The sequence below is a fragment of the Triticum dicoccoides genome, chromosome 6B (genome assembly GCF_002162155.2).
Source record: "Triticum dicoccoides isolate Atlit2015 ecotype Zavitan chromosome 6B, WEW_v2.0, whole genome shotgun sequence".
Lineage (NCBI taxonomy): Eukaryota > Viridiplantae > Streptophyta > Magnoliopsida > Poales > Poaceae > Triticum > Triticum dicoccoides.
Window position 1 is genome coordinate 167,779,183 of NC_041391.1, and position 17,754 is coordinate 167,796,936.

Here is a 17,754-nt window from a genome sequence, read left to right on the forward strand (position 1 = left end):
ACACACACAATTTCGATGGCTCTCTTCATCGATCTCGCACCCACCCACTTGATCCTCTCTTCGACTCTATCGATAGCTATGACCCCTCCCTCTCTTCTCGTGGATTGCCCGACCCTCTATGTATGATATGGATAGGCCTCCATTTCACACACATTGCATGCAAAATTTTGTTTGAGATGTCATCGACACATATTCCCACAAATAATTCACAAAATCAACCCACACCCCACCCCACCCCCACCACAAAACGAAAAACACTCACGAACGCGGTTTGTATCTCTCACACACACCCACGTAGGTGGGAGACGTGCACGAAGAGAAGAGGTGCATGCACGACGCACGTACTCCCGTCTCTTTCCCAACCACACCCGCGCGGGTACACGGTGGAGCTCATTTCTGTACGAAAAAGGAAGCCCACGTGGTAATTTGGCACGTGTACTGGTTGTCCACTTTGGTGGAGGGAGGATCGTCTACCACGGGTGAACAAACAAATTGCGACTTGACACGTTATGTTAAATTAAAATAAGAGGCAAACCACGTGGGGCCTACCTTAGAGGCAAGGCTCTATACACTGGAGTACTTTTGATGTGTCCCGTTAACTCGCAGAACAAGGAGAAGCTTGCTTAGTACGCTGTCTCCCCCGCCCACGGGCGCGGTGGCTCGCAGGATGAGGTGAAGCTTGCTCCTCCCTCACCCATGCTCGCGGTGGCTCGCAGGACGAGAAGAAAGATTTACTACTCCCTTCGTTTACTCCTCGTCCCTACTACCTTGGTTATAGAGATTATATCATATTGTTTGGAATATATATGTCCTTTAGTAGATTTCAATATGAACTACTAGTACATACTCCAAACATTGATGTATATAGACGTATTTTAGAGTGTACATTCACTCATTTTGCTCCGTATGTAGTAGCACTCTCCCTCACCCCTTGACCCTCGCCCACGTGGTGGACGTGCAGCAATTCATTCATTCTCATATAGGCAGAACGATATATACCGCACTACCATTATTGCTCGACTTCTCGAAGAGGTGAAGAGCCAATCGCAGGGTTAATATTTTGGAGATGCCAAGCACAAGGTTATAGGAGAACAAGTAGTAGGTGCCGCGTCATTTATAAATAATTTTTTTCTTCAGGTGCACGTACGCAATATGATAGGTTCATATGGAGAGAAAAGGAAACCGCTCCACTATATACATAGTCAGGACGGGCCATCCTACACGGTTGCTTTCTAGGGTTGCTCTCTTCACACTCTCTCACACAAAACGACTGTGGCCACATCTCTAACATCCCGGCGGATCATGTCCGCTTGGGGAAGGGGTGGATGCTTAGTGCAGATGCGGTGGCCGTCGCCGACGGTGAAAACCCACTGTCGGCACGTCCCGATCAGGGGTCCCCGCCGTTCTCTCTCACAAAGCCGGTGAGGTTGCCTTCGTCCCTTGCTCACTGCTGCAACATGGGCAGTTACCACCTCCCGCCGCCCTCCTCAAGGTTGAGCTTCGTCCCTCATGTACAACCCCCTTTACAGCCGGCTTGCACCACTGCTCCAGCTGCCCACATCACTCCCTGTGGATATTTCTCTACTTCTGTGCCCCGCACATACCTAATACCTCTATTGGCTTCTACGTACTGTATTTGTGATGAGTTTATGTCTAATCAACTAGTCCTAGTAATCTTATTCTAATCACGCTTCTTAAATTTATTTGCCACAGGGATGCTCATCTCGATTTTGGTGAAACTGCACAAAATGAACCGATGGTTAAAAGGTTGCAAACTTCATTTATTAGGAAGCTCGAACGTTGCCAGCAAATTGAAGCCTGGTCAGGGTTCATGGTTAAAGGGCTAGGGACTGCATGGATCGTTTTTTTCTTTAGCTGCCTCTGTTCCAGAATAAGTGTCAACTTTAGTAGTAGTACAACTTTGTACTAAAGTTTGCACAAAGTTGAGACACTTATTTTGGAACGGAGGGAGTACATATTTTTCTATGATCCATCAATCATTGAGATGCAATAGCATGCATGTTAGTCTCCTTTGTATTTGATGAAATGTTGCAACGGGCAGCCTTGGACGCAAGATACATGTAACAGGAGCTGGAAGCTTCATAGCATTATACACATTTATCTCACTGATAAATTACAGTACGTACTAGTACTATACTAGTACTTCTTCCGTTCCTAAATATAAGTCATTGTAGAGATTTCACCATTAACCAGATGCGGATGTATATGGATGCATTTTAAGAGTAGATTCATTCATTTTGTTTCGTATGTAGTTCACCTAGTGGAATCTCTACAAAGACTTATCTACTAGTAATAGCTAGCCCCCACTACTAGGAATTCTTTATCCTCTCCTTGAGCCACATCATCAAAATTGACATAGCCATTAGATGAAGTAAATCAGTCATAATAGTCGTATGATCTAGAAATTGAGAGGCTCCGCACTAAGCCACATGCAAGCATGCAGAAATACCGTGGCACATGCATGTGAGTGGGTTTTAAATCACATCAACATGTCTGCATGCAAGCATGCACCAGTAGCATGCATGTAAGTGAGCTTTTAAGTCCCATTAACATGTCAAAAAGAAAAATATAATCCCATTATGCAGTAGGAGTGGGCTGATCTTTTTTCCTTACATGGGATGATCTAAATGATGATGGGAGTTTATTTAGTTTGGCTACCACATTTGTCATGCGGTTATAGATTTTTTTTAGTTCTATGAAATCGATAATTTTGCGCAGAGAGATATACCGCTATTCCGCGGCAACGCGCGGGGACTCATCTAGTAATATTTAGGAACGGAGGGAGTACTATGTAAAGAGTTAGGTGTCGCACGATGATAGTGTGAGGTGGGCCATGTAATCACTAAGCCTGCGTGTTTTCACTGCTCTTGCACTCCTCCATTGTAAGAATGGAGAAAATTGTAATCTACTACCTCCTTTCGCCGAAAGCGTGGGACATCCAGCAGTCCTACCACCTCAGTAATAAAGACCAATGAGCCGTCAAATCACATAGACCCAGCAGTAAGTTGGACGGATGAAGCAACCATCACTCTTGCGTCAGTGAGAGGTCGTGTCCGCTCTGCCCGGGCATGAATGCGGCACCGATTCTTTGGAGCGGCGCTGACCGTTTCAGGCAGGAAGCGCGCGCGGGTGATGGAGGGGCTTTGGGTGGGCCAGGCTGGTCAGGAGCGGGCGTGGCAGCTGTCCGCATGTCCCTATCGGACACGCCTGAAAACAAGAGGATGCACCAACTCTCGCGGCTAAAATCGTATACTACACACGATATCTCTATAGGAGTAGGTCGATCTGTCGCACTCTCTAACACACACATGTTGTTAAACACACACACGCACACGCACGCACCTTGGTCCCGTTGCACCTTCTAACGTGACTTATTACACCTAGACGGAGGGAGTAGTAAGTATACGAGATACGGTGGCACACTGACTTAAGTCGAATACAAGTACCCAAAATTTGTGTGCATGTTATAATAAGGATTCACTTAAAATAGTACGTGACCGAATAGAGGGATCAACTAGACAGTGTTCCCGAGTAGTAGCGAGATGTGTGAGGTAGTAAGATACACAGCTGGCACTTTGATTTTTCTTATTAATTTGTTTGTTTTACCCTCTGACTAGTGGGACCCAACGTACTACGTGGAGAGAGGTAAGGTGACTAAGGCTGCATTATTTCTGCACCACTGTGGATAGTCTTACCACCAAAGCCACATGACACAATTATGATTGAAATCCTAATGACTCCCACACACACACACAAAAACACGACATGCCTGTCACACGATTGCAGGAATGTATAAAAGGTTATTTTCCTCTCGTTGAATATAACGGGAGGGTTGTGTAGCTGTTTAGCCTGTTCGCTCATCAAACTTGTGGTCTCGGGTTCTATAACTACACTTAAGCATAATTTTTGCTAGGAGGATTCACTACAAGAAATATGTCAACTTGTGACCACCACTATTGGTCACTGAATGGTCACTATTTTCCATTTGTGACCTTTTTGTGACCAAAAACAGAAGGTCAAAAGCTGGCCGTCGTAAACTGACATTCATGACCTTCTTTGTGATATGTAAAAGGTCGTTGGTTCCACGACCAATTTTTTGGTCACTAGCAACCTCCCCAGGCCACGTAGGTATCAAGCGTGGCAAGCTGACATGGATAGGAATCAGCCCAGTCCATTTCGGTGCTTTAGTTGGGCCGAACCCATTAATTCAGCCCATTTGTTGTTGTTTTTTTCTTTCAGTTTGGGTAAGCTACACGGGCCAGGCCCTATAATTCAGCCTTTTTATTTTTGGGTTGTGGCCCTTTTTTTCTTTTTTCAAATGGGTCCCAATTGTTAGGTTCTGATAGGTGGGTCCCAAATGTCCAATTCTGGTTTGTGGGTCCTTGTTGTCATGGTCATGTTCGTCATATTTCAATATGCCAATAATTAAACAGCCAATATTTAAATAAAAATAGACAGAAAACAAGTGTAATACTTCAAATAACAAGAAGCAACAATCTGTTACATCAACGCACATACAAATGTGATCATAGTATAACAAGCTCTACAGGTGTACAATATGTCACATGAGCCAAGTTTGTGCTTCAATTTGTTCCAATACGATCAACATCAAGGGCTTCATTACTCCTTGAACTAGCTCCAATGAGCTTGAACTATGCTTCTTTCGACTTCTTCGTCTTGATGCTCGCGATGAAACAGGAAACGCCAACATCTGCACGTTATAGAACAAAATGGTTAGGTACAAAATAAAAGCAAATCTAACAGCATATATCTAACATCATATACAACATAATGAAGGCCAATCCGTCTGCATATATACTAGCAGAACACATAAACCCATCCATCAAAATCTTGTTTCTGAACATTGGCATCAAATCAACACAACACTGAATTAACATGCACAAACGGAAAGAGCTAATACAAGGCGGGTATATGGGTATCAAAACAAACAAGAAAGAAACTAAATCGATTCTAAGTACTTCAGGTTTGAGCCATTTTCGATACTACAATCAATACATAACATCCAACATTTCAATCAAGGCCAACAAGGTACTAAGGTACTTGCTACTTAAAACCACAGCAAGGTACAGAGCACATGCAGGCCAACAACAAATCAAGGAACCCAGAACAAGACACTTGGAGCAAGCAACTGATGTAGTAACAAGCTTTGATGGTGCTACACGCAACAGGTTTGCATAACTGATTCACATGGCTAGGAACAGAAGGGGGAGTTGGTCGTATCTCACAACAAGGTTGGAAGTTTGTCCTTTAAGAGGTGAATGGTGGCAACCTCATCGACCTACAGCTTCTGTGGCATGGCGACGACATAGACATGCCACCGTGGGTTGGTTCCCATGAGGAAGCCCACGATGAATGCCACAACAAGGGATCCACCGGCGGACGCCATATGCCACAGTGTGGACTGTGGAGAGAGGGTCTAGGGCGGCTGCTGGTTTGCACGCAACTGTGAGAGGAGCATAATCAATAAGAAACATGGAAAAATTGATGAAGAATAGAAAGCTTTAGGCTAAAGACAACATTTACAAAGGCACTGAATATGAAATCTTCTTCAATAGGACATAACACAGATAGCTTAGTGTACGAGGATATAAAAAACCAGACTGATATATTTTAGGACAAACAAGCACAACCTGAAATAAGCCTGCAAAAGATAGCACGTACACTTGGATTTACGTGTACACATGTATGTACAAATGCAGAACCAGTTAAAACAGTGTACAAGAGTTGATGATCCTAAGATCCTACCTACCCAGCACTAAAATGCAAAACTTTTAGTAGTAACCGCTAAATATACATGTTATGAGGGGTGATAAACAATTGCACAGCAAAAGCATCATCCTCCATGTTTCCATAAAAAATTCTTCCCTGAGATTAACTACTAACAACAGGAAATAGGGGAGTTGACGATCCTATTATCCTACAGACCCAACACTCAGATGCATAACAAATAGTCACACGACGTTCCGAGGGGGTGATGCTACCAGCCGCGAAGGGAACATAACTTTACCCCTGGGTAATCAATTATAATTCTAGTAATATAACATTGCTAAATAACAAAGCAACATCAGCTGATGGTACCTTGCAATGCTCTCTAAGCATATGTTCCTTGTTCCAGCACTCAAAACAATAATACAAAGCAGGTCAAGCAAGCTAAAAATTTGATTAGGTGTTGTAGCAATGTTCCTAGCATGAATTCAACATCTTATTGTTGTGTATCCCCTGGATAACTTATCGTACAATGGATAGAAGTGTCTCTTGGCAAGCAAAATCTTTGTACAATGGATAGAAATGACAGTAAGCATCCTCTTCTAACAGAGGAAACCTTGTATAACAAACAAGTAAACTCATTCTCAAGTCTCTACACAGCATTTACCTTGTGGTGAGCAAATTCTATATGCGAGGGATCAGAGACGTTCTCCATCAACGTGTCATACCCATAGAAGAGGTCCCTCTGGATCATCATGGTGGAGAAGGCCGGTCATTGAACTCCTTCAGTAGCCTGAAACCAAGCGAAACAAAATGATGATGTTTCCTGTTTACTGAATTTTCTAGTGAAGAAGTCCTGCAGCTAGTTGACGCACATACATTGGAGGCTTGGTGGCCTTTTCCTTGTCCCAGCCCTTCTCGTCAGGCCAGACGAAGAGTAGCCCCTGGGAGAGGAGCGTGGGGAACTTGGTGGCACAGGCCCTGGGCGAGCGTAGCGCCCGGGGCCCTCGGGCGCGGCCTGCGGGATCCTGGTGCAGGCGCCGGAGTCGTCGAAGGACCAGCCATGGTAGGAGCACTGCAGGACGCCCGTCTCGTCGATCCACCCCTCCTGCGCGCGCGCAGGCACGCATCACCCACTCATCAGTACTACATGATTTGGCTCTTGAAACAAACAGAGGCGAGGGAGAGGAGATGAGATGAGAGGTACCGAGAGCGGGGCGAGGCGGTGCTGGCAGCGGTCGTCGAGCGTGACCCACTCGCCGGAGTTGGGGTCGTTCCAGATGACGAGGTCGCGGTTGAGGAGCTGGAATGGGGTGGGCACGCGCGGGTCCAGGTCCTCCACGAGCGAGACCGGGTACCATCGTCCTGGTCTGCGCCTTGGTGTGAGGCGTCTGCCCCTCCGCCGCCGGCGCTGGGGCTCTGAGGCGCTCTGCCTCCATGTTGTACCACAGCACCACGAAGCACTCGAGCTGCTCCTCGAGGAAGAGCGCGTAAGTGTGCACCCACGCGGAGCAGTCCCAGGCTAGGAGGCCGCACGGAGGTGGGCGAGGAGGACGGGGTGCGCGCTGAGGTGGACGACGATGGATCGAGATCTGAGGGAAGGAGAGTGTGGCAGCGGAGAGGAGATGGGGGAGGAGGAGTGCGATGTGAGTTAGGGTTTGGGTAGGTGGCTGCGGGTGGGGTTTGGTGGTTTGGGAAGGAAAGGAGGCAGGGGGTGGATAAAAAATCACCAGCTAGGGTTTGGGGGTTGGTGTGGGAGGGTTGAGGAGAGCCATTGGATCCACGAGCATCCGACGGCGTATGATGCATGATCCTCGTGAAACGTCTATGGACCAATCAGAATGCAGTATGATGCTATGACCATCTAAATTGGTCATAGTTGCCTAAAAACAATGTGTTAAAACCATGTCAGCTATTTTATGACCTGAGAAATTCAAAAAGAAAATAGAAAACCTTCTCATTAAGTCACCAAAGTGTGAACGAGTTTTCAGAAAAAATAACAAACATGAAAAAAGATAAATATCTTCAAAAAGGAGTAGTGAGAAATGAGTTTTTTTTGGCAAAAAAAACATTTTTCATTTTTCGAGGGCCCAAAATAAGTTTTTTTTGTGAAGGACCTCCCAAATAATTGTTGCAAAATTGGACCAAATCATTTTTCTAAAATACTAGGCCATATTTAAGGCACAATTGACCAAATGGTTGGGTGTAAAAAGTTTTTATCCACCTCTGGTGAAAAAGATAAATTCCCACCGATTCAGTTGGAAGCAGGTCAAATTTGAACTGTAGCTGCCTCATAGTTTGCTCTTTATTTTTTCCAAAAATCATTTATAGGTACATAAGTATCTATTTAATCATAGAAACACCAAAAAAATTCCAAGATTCAACCACTAGCTAGGAATGGTCATTCCCGCTGTTTTGACCGCATTTTGAAACGGGCATAAAAAATTTAAAAAAATCAAAAAATTGGAAAACCTTCGCATTGTGTCATTATATGTGGCCAAGTTCCCAGGAAAAATAATAAACTTGTAATACGGTAATTATTTTAAAAAAGTGTTCTCAGAAATGAGCTATCAAGCGTGGAGATCAATGGCTTTCAAGCCAAATGATCAATCTTATGGCCACATTCATGGCATAGTTTGTTCAAATGATCTCATATCATGCACAAGGGTGCATCTTGGAATGGCAAAAAATATTGCATAAGGAAGTTTTCATTTTCTTTGGACGAAAAAACCATTTTCGATTTTTCGAGTGCCCAAAAGGAGGTTTTTTTGTGAAGGACCTACCATATATTTATTGCAAAATTGTGAAAAATCAATTTTCTAAAATACCAGGACATATTTAATGCACAATGGACCAAATGGTTTGGTGTCAAAAGTTTTGATCCACCTCTGGTGAAAAAGACAAATTCCCGCCGATTCAGCTGGAAGCGGGTCAAATTTGAACTGTAGCTACCTCGTAGTTTGCTCTTTATTTTTTCCAAAAATCATTTCTAGGTAAATAAGTATCTATTTAATCAGAGAAGCACCAAAAAAATTCGAAGATTCAACCACTAGCTAGGAACGGTCATTCCCAGTGTTTTGACGACATTTTGAAACGGGCATAAAAAATTCGAAAAAAATCAAAAAATTGGAAAACCTCCGCATTGTGTCATTATATGTGACCAAGTTTCCAGGAAAAATAATAAACTTATAATACGGTAATTATTTTAATAAACTTATAATACGGTAATTATTCATGGCTTTCAAGCCAAATGATCAATCTTATGGCCACATTCATGGCATAGTTTGTTCAAATGACCTCATACCTTGCACAAGGGTGCATCTTGGAATGACAAACAATGTTACCTAAGGAAGTTTTCATTTTCTTTGGACGAAAAATTAATTTTCCATTTTTTCGAGGGCCCAAAATGAGTTTTTTTGTGAAGGATCTACCATACATTTGTTGCAAAATTGGACCTAATCAATTTTATAAAATATTAGGCCATATATAATGCACAATTGACAAAATGGTTAGGTGTCAAAAGTTTTGATCCATCTCTGGTGAAAAAGACAAATTCCCGCTTATTCAGTTGGAAGCGGGTCAAATTTGAACTGCAGGTGCCTCATAGTTTGCTCTTTATTTTTTCCAAAAATCATTTCTAGGTAAATAAGTATCCATTTAATCAGAAATACATGGTTTGATGGCAAGACATCGAGGTTTGGACGGTGCCCGAGGGCCCCAACTCTAGAGCGCATAAGCTCGCATGCCCGCCGCGTTGTCACCGCGTGACCGTGGCGTTGCCATGCGTTCTGCGCGGCCTAGGCATGTCTAGTGGGTTGGGAACTCCCCAGGTAGGTGCTAGGAAGAAAATTATAACATAAGATTCTCATGAGGAGACCGAACTATGCTCAAACATGAATTAGCAGCCAAGTGTTTGATTAGCGGTACGGGAAATGCACATGGCCAATGGGCATGAGATTTGGCCGAGGATGATCATATACTAAGAAGAATGTCTTCACAAATTTTTAGGGAAATCATGAATATATAAATAACACTTACTTCACAAAGTGCTGCTCCGAACATAATAGGGAAATGAATATTGTTGAGTTATTTTTGAACTAGGCAAGGAAGGTTTTTGACATATTTGATGAAGATATGATCCAAACAATTTATGAGAATTTTTTGGGAATTTTTGGAATAACAGAAATATAGGTTGCTTTACAACCTAGGGCAAAAATTATCAGATGGACATGACACATAGGAAAAACTGATGAGGTGGCGCCTAGTCATAGCAATAAGTACTAATGCATCCACGTTCGCAACCTCATGGCCATTTATATTGGTCGTAATCAGGTAGAAATAAGGTCATGGACCACTCTTGTCTGCTTTTATGACCATTTGGTCTAAGGCAATTCAGGGTTTGAGCCCTTCCAAGCGAAATGGTCGTGGATTTACGACCAATTCAACTAGGGTCACTAAGAGAAGGTCACTAGTTGACATATTTCTTGTAGTGATTCTTTGACTGGTCAAAATGTTTTCTAGGGTTTGCACGCTTCACACTCTCTCTCCAGTATATATATACACGCTGGAGCCTCAACGCTTGTAGTTGCTCTCTTCACACTCTCTCGCCCTCTCCAAATCTAAACAAGACTTTGTTGGCCTCTCTCTCCCCTCACTGCTGCTCAAAGAGCCGGCAGGATCCGTCCACCGGGAAGGGAAGGAGGCTTAACGCTGTCGCCGTCGGCTAGGGAGGGAATCCACTACTGGCTCTGCTGTTCACTTTCCACCCAGCGGCGGCGCGGGAGGGCCTCCGACCTCTTCTTCATCGCCGCCGTCCCGTCGCCCACCGAACCACGCCCCAAGAACCTTAAGGTATATTTTACTTACTCCACATGCATTGCTCTAGCTGCATGTATACCATGAATCTAGGACGTGGTTCGAAGAGGAAAGGAGTGGGGGAAAGTAGTGGGAAAAGTTGTATATAGCATGAATCTAGGACGTGGTTCAAAGAGGAAATGAAGGGGGAAAGTTTTATAGCATGAATCTAGGACGTGATTCAAAGAGGAAAGGAATGGAGGAAAGTAGTGGGGAAAGTTGTATCGCATAAATCTAGGACGTGGTTCAAAGAGGAAAGCAAGTGGAAAAAGTACTAGTTCAAAAAGGAAAGGAAGGGACAAGGCTGTAGAGTTTGAGCAGGACTAGATTTGCTGCGCTCACATAGGGAAAGGTGTCTAAAGATAACAAAACTGGGACCAACACAAATATGCTCCTTGATTGTTTGTTCTATGTTGCAACATACTGTGCATGACCACAGTACATCGGTAGATGCACATGGTGCTGGTGCGTCCACTGTCCTATGCAACTCATTAGCTATTGTTAATCTAAGGCCCTGTTTGGTTAAAAACTCCCTAGTCCCTACCTTCTTGGTTCCAGGGACTAAACATGGACTAGAGGTTATTAAATGACATGATAAAAGACCATGTTACCCCTAGTAATGAACTAATAGAAACAAGGTGCGATGCGTGGCAGGGGCAACTGTTGGAAAAAGTCCCAAAAAGACTCCCTCGGGGTCTTCTTTCTTTAGTCCCAAATGCCCACTTTTAGTCCCGAAAAGTCCCTCCTGTTTGGTTTAGATGTGACTGACATGCAGTTTTTTTAGTCCCTACACCAAAATGTCCCTATAAACAAACACCCTCTAATAATGCCGCTGGAAAATTGACGCAATGCCACAGTTAAAAGCAAATTACATGTTTAACGAATTTTATTGTTAATATAATCTCTATGTTAATATTAATCAATGCCACCGTTTGAGAAATGCTACTGTCTTGCTTTCTTTCCCATTTAGATAAGGTAGATGCTTCTTTTTGTTGGCTTCTGTGTCATCCACCGTAATTGACCACTAATTGTTTCCTTTGCACCTCTGTGTAAACAGGGTTATCTACTTCACCTCGTTGCCATTGTGACCTTTTGTTGCACTGCACAAAACACTTTTGTTTTAAGAGTGTTTTGTGCAGTTCAACGAAAATGTCACACCAACAATGTTTCTTGATTGCCTGATCTTAGTGGAACTGCACAAGAGGAGATCTTACTTCCTATCCGTTAAGGCGAATTTGGTTCGGATCTTCTTCTTGTGAGTTGTTTGAGTTGCACATCATGAGAGGTCAGTACTAGCCCTCTTTCACATGATTATGCAGTGTGCATTCATATGTTGTGCTACTTGTATGATAATGTTGCTTGATTTTAGTGAACTACACAAATGGAGACAAGACTTCCAATCTGTATGTGCACCGTAATATCCCATTGAGGTAAGATAAGGATATTTCACAACTGCTGGCCTGTATTTTGCCACTTTCATCAGAAAATTAATGTCATTGTCTAGTGCTATACTTGTGCTCCCTAATTGACATGCCAAATCTTACATTGAAGGTGAAGCTTGTCTGTTATTGAACCAAGTGATGAAGGGGAAGAACAAGCGAAAAAACAAAAATCAACTCCCGATGCTGTAATGAAGCACTGGAACTGTGATGACACAAGTAATGATATAGTTTTGCATCTTAATTTATTGCTATGGCTGGAACGAGCAATTGTTTTGCCACTGATTTGATGACACTCTTAATGTAATACGTAATTATCTCTACTTGTGCAAACAGGGATCTTCTTTGAAGATACCATATATTTTTGTGGAACTACACAAAAGATGTTGGAAACATTAAACTAATCGAGGAGTATATAGTAAGCATGGCCACCATAGTAGATAGCAACAGATGGTTCCGAAGAAGTGCTTGATCTGTATGCTCTACACAATAAGCCTCCTGACAAAGGTTGGTACTCGCCCACTAATTCATCCATATGATTGAGCTTTCTATTGGTGTTGTGGTACTATTTAGATACTGTCATGAAAAAGTGGTATTGTCCTTGAGAAGTGCTTCATCTGTGCTGTTTTAAATATTTCCTTTCCTTTTTTTCAAGCAAATAGGGATGCTAGCATTTAGTTGTCCTCTTGTCTTTGCACAATAGGATCATCTTCCTGTGAAGAAGAATATGGAGTACGTGAAGTGACTAGTTCCGATTATGCCAGGATGAAGAAGCCCTGTCTATCTTCTCATCAGAAGGAGCAGTTGAAGGATGGTTACATTACTCCCCACAAGACCAAACTAACTTCAGCTCAAAAGGACTGACAAATCTCCATTTTTTTGCTGTGATACGCGAGTACAATGTTGTTCTAGGATTCTCATCAGAAGGAGCAGTTGAAGGATGGTTACATTACTCGCCACAAGACCAAACTAACTTCAGCTCAGAAGGACTGACGAATCTCCATTTTTTTGCTGTGATGCGCGAGTACAATGTTGTTCTAGGATTCTTTCTGGTGAGTTCCATTTTTCTAAAAGTGTGCTTTACATGGACCATGGAGGTGCTTGTTTAAACTGTCAATTCGTAGTACATTTTGCTTTATACTAATCACTTTTTTTGTATTTGTGCAAACAGGGGTGATCAGCTTGATTTCAATGGGAACTGCACAAAATGTTCATGAATACATCGAATAATTCATTTCCACCACAAGAAAGGAGGTGCCAATAAGTTCAAGGTGTTGCAACATATAAGGGCGAAATTATACAAGCTACTGGTGAATTTGGTTGATTTTGGTGGAACTACACAAAAAGAGTAGTTGGTTTATTTAGCACGAGGTGCCATGTCAATGTCTGAACTGATGGCAAACCCTGCCCATTCCACAATCGTAGGCATTTGTTATTTTGGAATGGGACAACCTTGTCAAATTTTTCTCATTGATTTTAAGACATGCGTTTGATATTTTCAAATGGGACGCCCTTGTTGCCAGTAGCGTCGATCAATTTTTTTTATTCTTTAGTTGTGAAGTAAATATTGCCTCTAACATGTGAGTCGTTGAGATGCATAATCATAGATTGTTTTGAATATTCTCTATGAATTGCCAGCCTTGTGTGTTTGATTGCAATGTACAGAAATGCTAAAAAGCTGCTCAAACTCTTTGTACTCCTTATGTTCCTTTTTACTTCGCACATTGTGAAAGTGCATACTTTTTTGTATAAGATTGGTCAAAGTAGAGATACTTTGACTGCAGACAAAACTTGTATAGAAAGGACCGGAGGGAGTACGTGTGAAATTGCTGCAAACGAGGTGATCACCCTGGGAATAATGCTAGTACGTATTGTTTTGCATGTTCATCCAATGCCAGTTATACAGGAATTTGAACTAATCGAAATAAATTCATTCATACACAGTCAGATTTCATATAAACATGCCGAATTTAATTACATTTCATACATTCTTCAACTAAAAAGGGGTGTTTGTGGCCGCATGCATCTCCCAAATGCAGAGGCCGGGGGTCATCCTCCTTTTCTAAAAAAATTAAAAAGGGGTGCGCTGGAGGGATAATTAATTAACCGAAGCTACCCACATGTGTCCCGCTGAGCCGAACAGAAGCTTCAGTGACTTAACTGCAGGTGCAGTTGCGTAACTAACATGTGGCCTGTTGGGCCCGCGTGTTAGTCAGCCAACTGCACCAGCAGTTAAGTAGAAGCAGCGCTCTTCTCCAGCGCAACTCTCCGACTCCACGTCGCCGCCAAGAAGCTAACCGGCCGTCAATGGTCAACCCGCCTAGCTTGTCTTCAACCGTAGGTTAGCAGCGGTGGCCTTACTTGGACCCGAGCGGTGGCGACCTACCATGTTCTACTCTTCGTCATTTTCTGTGGGGCATGGCCTCGTTGGCAGCGGGGCGGGGCCTCGGCGTAGCCGGCGATGTCCTCTGTCTCGTTGCCGGCGGACGGCGCCTCAACGGAGCGGTGGAAATCCTCCCCCACGTTGCCGGCAGGGTGGGGCCTCGGCTGAGCCGGTGATGTCCTCTGCCTCGTTGTTGGCAGGGCGGGGCCTCGGCGGAGCAGGCGGTGTCCTATGCCTCGTTGTTGGCACCGCGGAGCGTCGACGGAGCAGGGCATCGTCGACGCCAGTGGAGCGGGGACTCTTCGGAGCCGGCATTGTCCTCTGCCTCGTCGTCGGTCTCGCCAAACAGCGCGTCGCCCGCTTCATCGCCCTCTTTGCTAGCCTCTTTGTAGGCGGCCGCAGCCTCCGCCACCCGCATGCGGTACCGCCAGCGCTCGAGGCGCCCTTGCGGGCGGAGCGGTACGAGTCGAGCAGCGCCTCCTGCTCCGCCCGCTCTGCGGCGATTTGCTCCTCCGCCTGTAGGTGCTCCTAGAGGAGATGGTGGTTGTAGGCGGCGTTGGCCTGCGCCTCCCGGAACTGCTCCTCACGCATCTGCCTCACCCTATACATATATCGGGCACGGGCCTCGCCAATGGTCATGGTGCAATGCACCGGCGAGGATGGCGCGGAGGAGGGGGTTGGTGCCGGATCGTCGACTACCATGTTATCCATTGGGACTTCGTCGTCCTCCGGCTGCCTGCCGGCCAACCGGTCGGCAACAATGGCTGCCATCTCCTTGTGGTCCATCGTCCGCCTGCCCCGAAGAGCGCTGGAGCGCGAGGAAGCCATGGTGGGCAGTAGTGGTGTGGACAAGAGAAAGGGAACGGATGTGGATGACTGCGGCTGTGGCCGGCGCAGCAATTTATATAGCAATGGTGGGCGGGCGGAGGGACGGACTTGTGGCGCCGGAGTAGCAGCCTCGGGAACCGCTTATCATTAATGTGTGTGGTAGATGGTAGGACGGATGACACTTGTGTCGTTTGAAGGCAGAGCAACCGCCTGCGCCGGGAAGCGGGGCGGCCGGCGGTGACTGTTTCAGGCAGAAAGCGCGCGCTGGCGAGGAGATGACTTTACTTGGATAGGATTACAATAGGGACCCACCAGGTCCATAGCCTCACGTACGCAAGTGCCTCCTTATTATATATATATATATATATAACTATAATTTATTTTCCTTCCTTCTGGTTTCCTGACATCACGGTCCCACACCATTGTCAACCTATGTACTCCCTCCTTTCCGATTTATAGGGCTTATCTCAAAATTTTAGTTTTTCCATTTTATAAGTCTCAATTTGGTTGTTTTCCATCACATGTTTAGATTCCAAGGTGCATTAAATCATTGCATGTAAGTATTAAGAGAAAATTGACCAATGCATGCATGCATTGCAATTAATGCATTGATAAACATAATTTTTTGAGGATAACAAGAGAATTAATTAGGTGCTTTTGCAAGACTACTAAAAGTATTCCACCACTCGTCATCTACCTTGATTGGTGAGAGTTTTGAATTGAGCATTATAAACCGGATAGGAGGGAGTAGTCAATAAACGAGAGAATTGCACAAGAAGCGGCCGACAGCTGGGACCAAGCAGCTTGAGAAGTATTTGTGTTTTTGAGGTGTGAGCACTGCAGAGTTTTTCGATGTTTACCCCAGATATTAATTTTTCTCCTCTGAACAACAATGAAAACATCACTGCAGGTATTAACTGGGTGGGCTGTGGCCTGCCTAGCCCAGGCCAGATATCCAGCCCAGATATTAATTTTTTTCAAGCTCAAAATGGCTAGCCCAGCTGTACTTTTTTTTGAGGAATACCCAGGCAAGGTCAAGTTGTTATTCTCCGCCCCGCTGGGCTGCAAATCTTTCCTAGGAGGGATGCATTAGGCTTAACAAGAAAATGGGCTTTAAGAAATAATAAATGGGATGTAATTATAAAAACTGGGTAGTAACTATAAAAAAATGCACCAAACAGTGATTACTTTATAAAATATTATTTTTTGGTATATTGAAAATTTTAATTTCATTAATTGTTGCGAGCGCAATGTTTTGTTGGATTTTTACGTAATATGAATTTATATTGAAATTGTATTTAATCTGACTAGAAATTTCGGGATAAAAATATTCGGATCCCATCAAAATGTGTGAAATTTTATTGAATTCTGTTTTGAACGGTTGGTTGAAATGGGTTGTACTTTTAACAAACTGTAAATGGACTGTAGTAAATTCTATTAGAATTCAAAATGGGCTACACATTCTTACAAATCTCAAATGGGCTATAAGTTCTCTGCCACATACTTCTGGCCTTACTAAGTTGACGCGTCCCCTAAAAAAACAGAGTTGACGCGTATGCAAGGCTTTGTCAACTTATAGTCAACACACGGTTCTAGCAGCAGTGGCTGTTGGATGTCCATCCAACGGATGCCGTGCTTCTTCTTCAATATCAGATATTCTAGCTTCACCCGCCCAAAAAATGATTCCTTCCCCTGACATCTGGGGCGCACCGTTTCGCAAGCTGACCTATGGGCCTACTAAGTTGACGTACAAAGGGCTTTGTCAACTTAGTCAAATTAAACAATTCTAGCTGCAGTGACCGTACAATGTCCATCCAACGGCCGTCGTGCTTCTTCAACCTCTGGTCTTCTTGCTCCAGCCGCCCAAAGCAGCGCCGGTCGTGCCACCTGCTCCTGCCTCCCGTGGCCGGCTGTGCTGTCGTGGAGGCCTCACTGCCCCCTACTACTCCCACCGCTGGCCAGGCCATCCCTCCACTCACCCACACCCCCTGTTATTCTGCGGTGACGGTAGCGCAACTGAACCTGTGAACCCTCGTACACCTCTCCGCGTGTGCATCCACTGCCGCATCTTCCCCGGCTCCGCGTCGTCCCCTTCCTAGGCCTCGCTGTCGTCCATCGCCATGGTGCTCTCGGCGCGGCGTGATCAACGTGGTCAAGGAACGACTTCCATCGGACGTGGACTGTACGTGGAGAGGCTGACAGCTGGGTCCATGGTAGCCGCAAGGAAGTGCCTCCTTATTACACGCAAATTAATTATTCCTCCACCTGACAGCAGGGACCCACCGGACGGGCCACCGTATTTTGCAAAAGAAATGATTCGCCCCTGACTGCTAGGACCCACGAGCTACATCTTCGCACGCAAGGAAGTGCGTCCAAAATAAACGATTCGCCCCCTGACTGCTGGGACCCACCAGCTACATCTTCGCACACAAGGAAGTGCGTCTGAAAAAAAACGATTCACCTCCCGACTGCTGGGACCCACCAGCTACACCTTCGCACGCA

The 17,754-nt window shown here is 44.6% G+C and overlaps 1 pseudogene; it reads right to left on the bottom strand.

Moving 5' to 3' along the window:
- Window positions 1-6,400: 6,400 nt before the first annotated feature.
- Window positions 6,401-17,754, bottom strand: part of LOC119320979 — a 14,341-nt pseudogene continuing 2,987 nt past the window's right edge.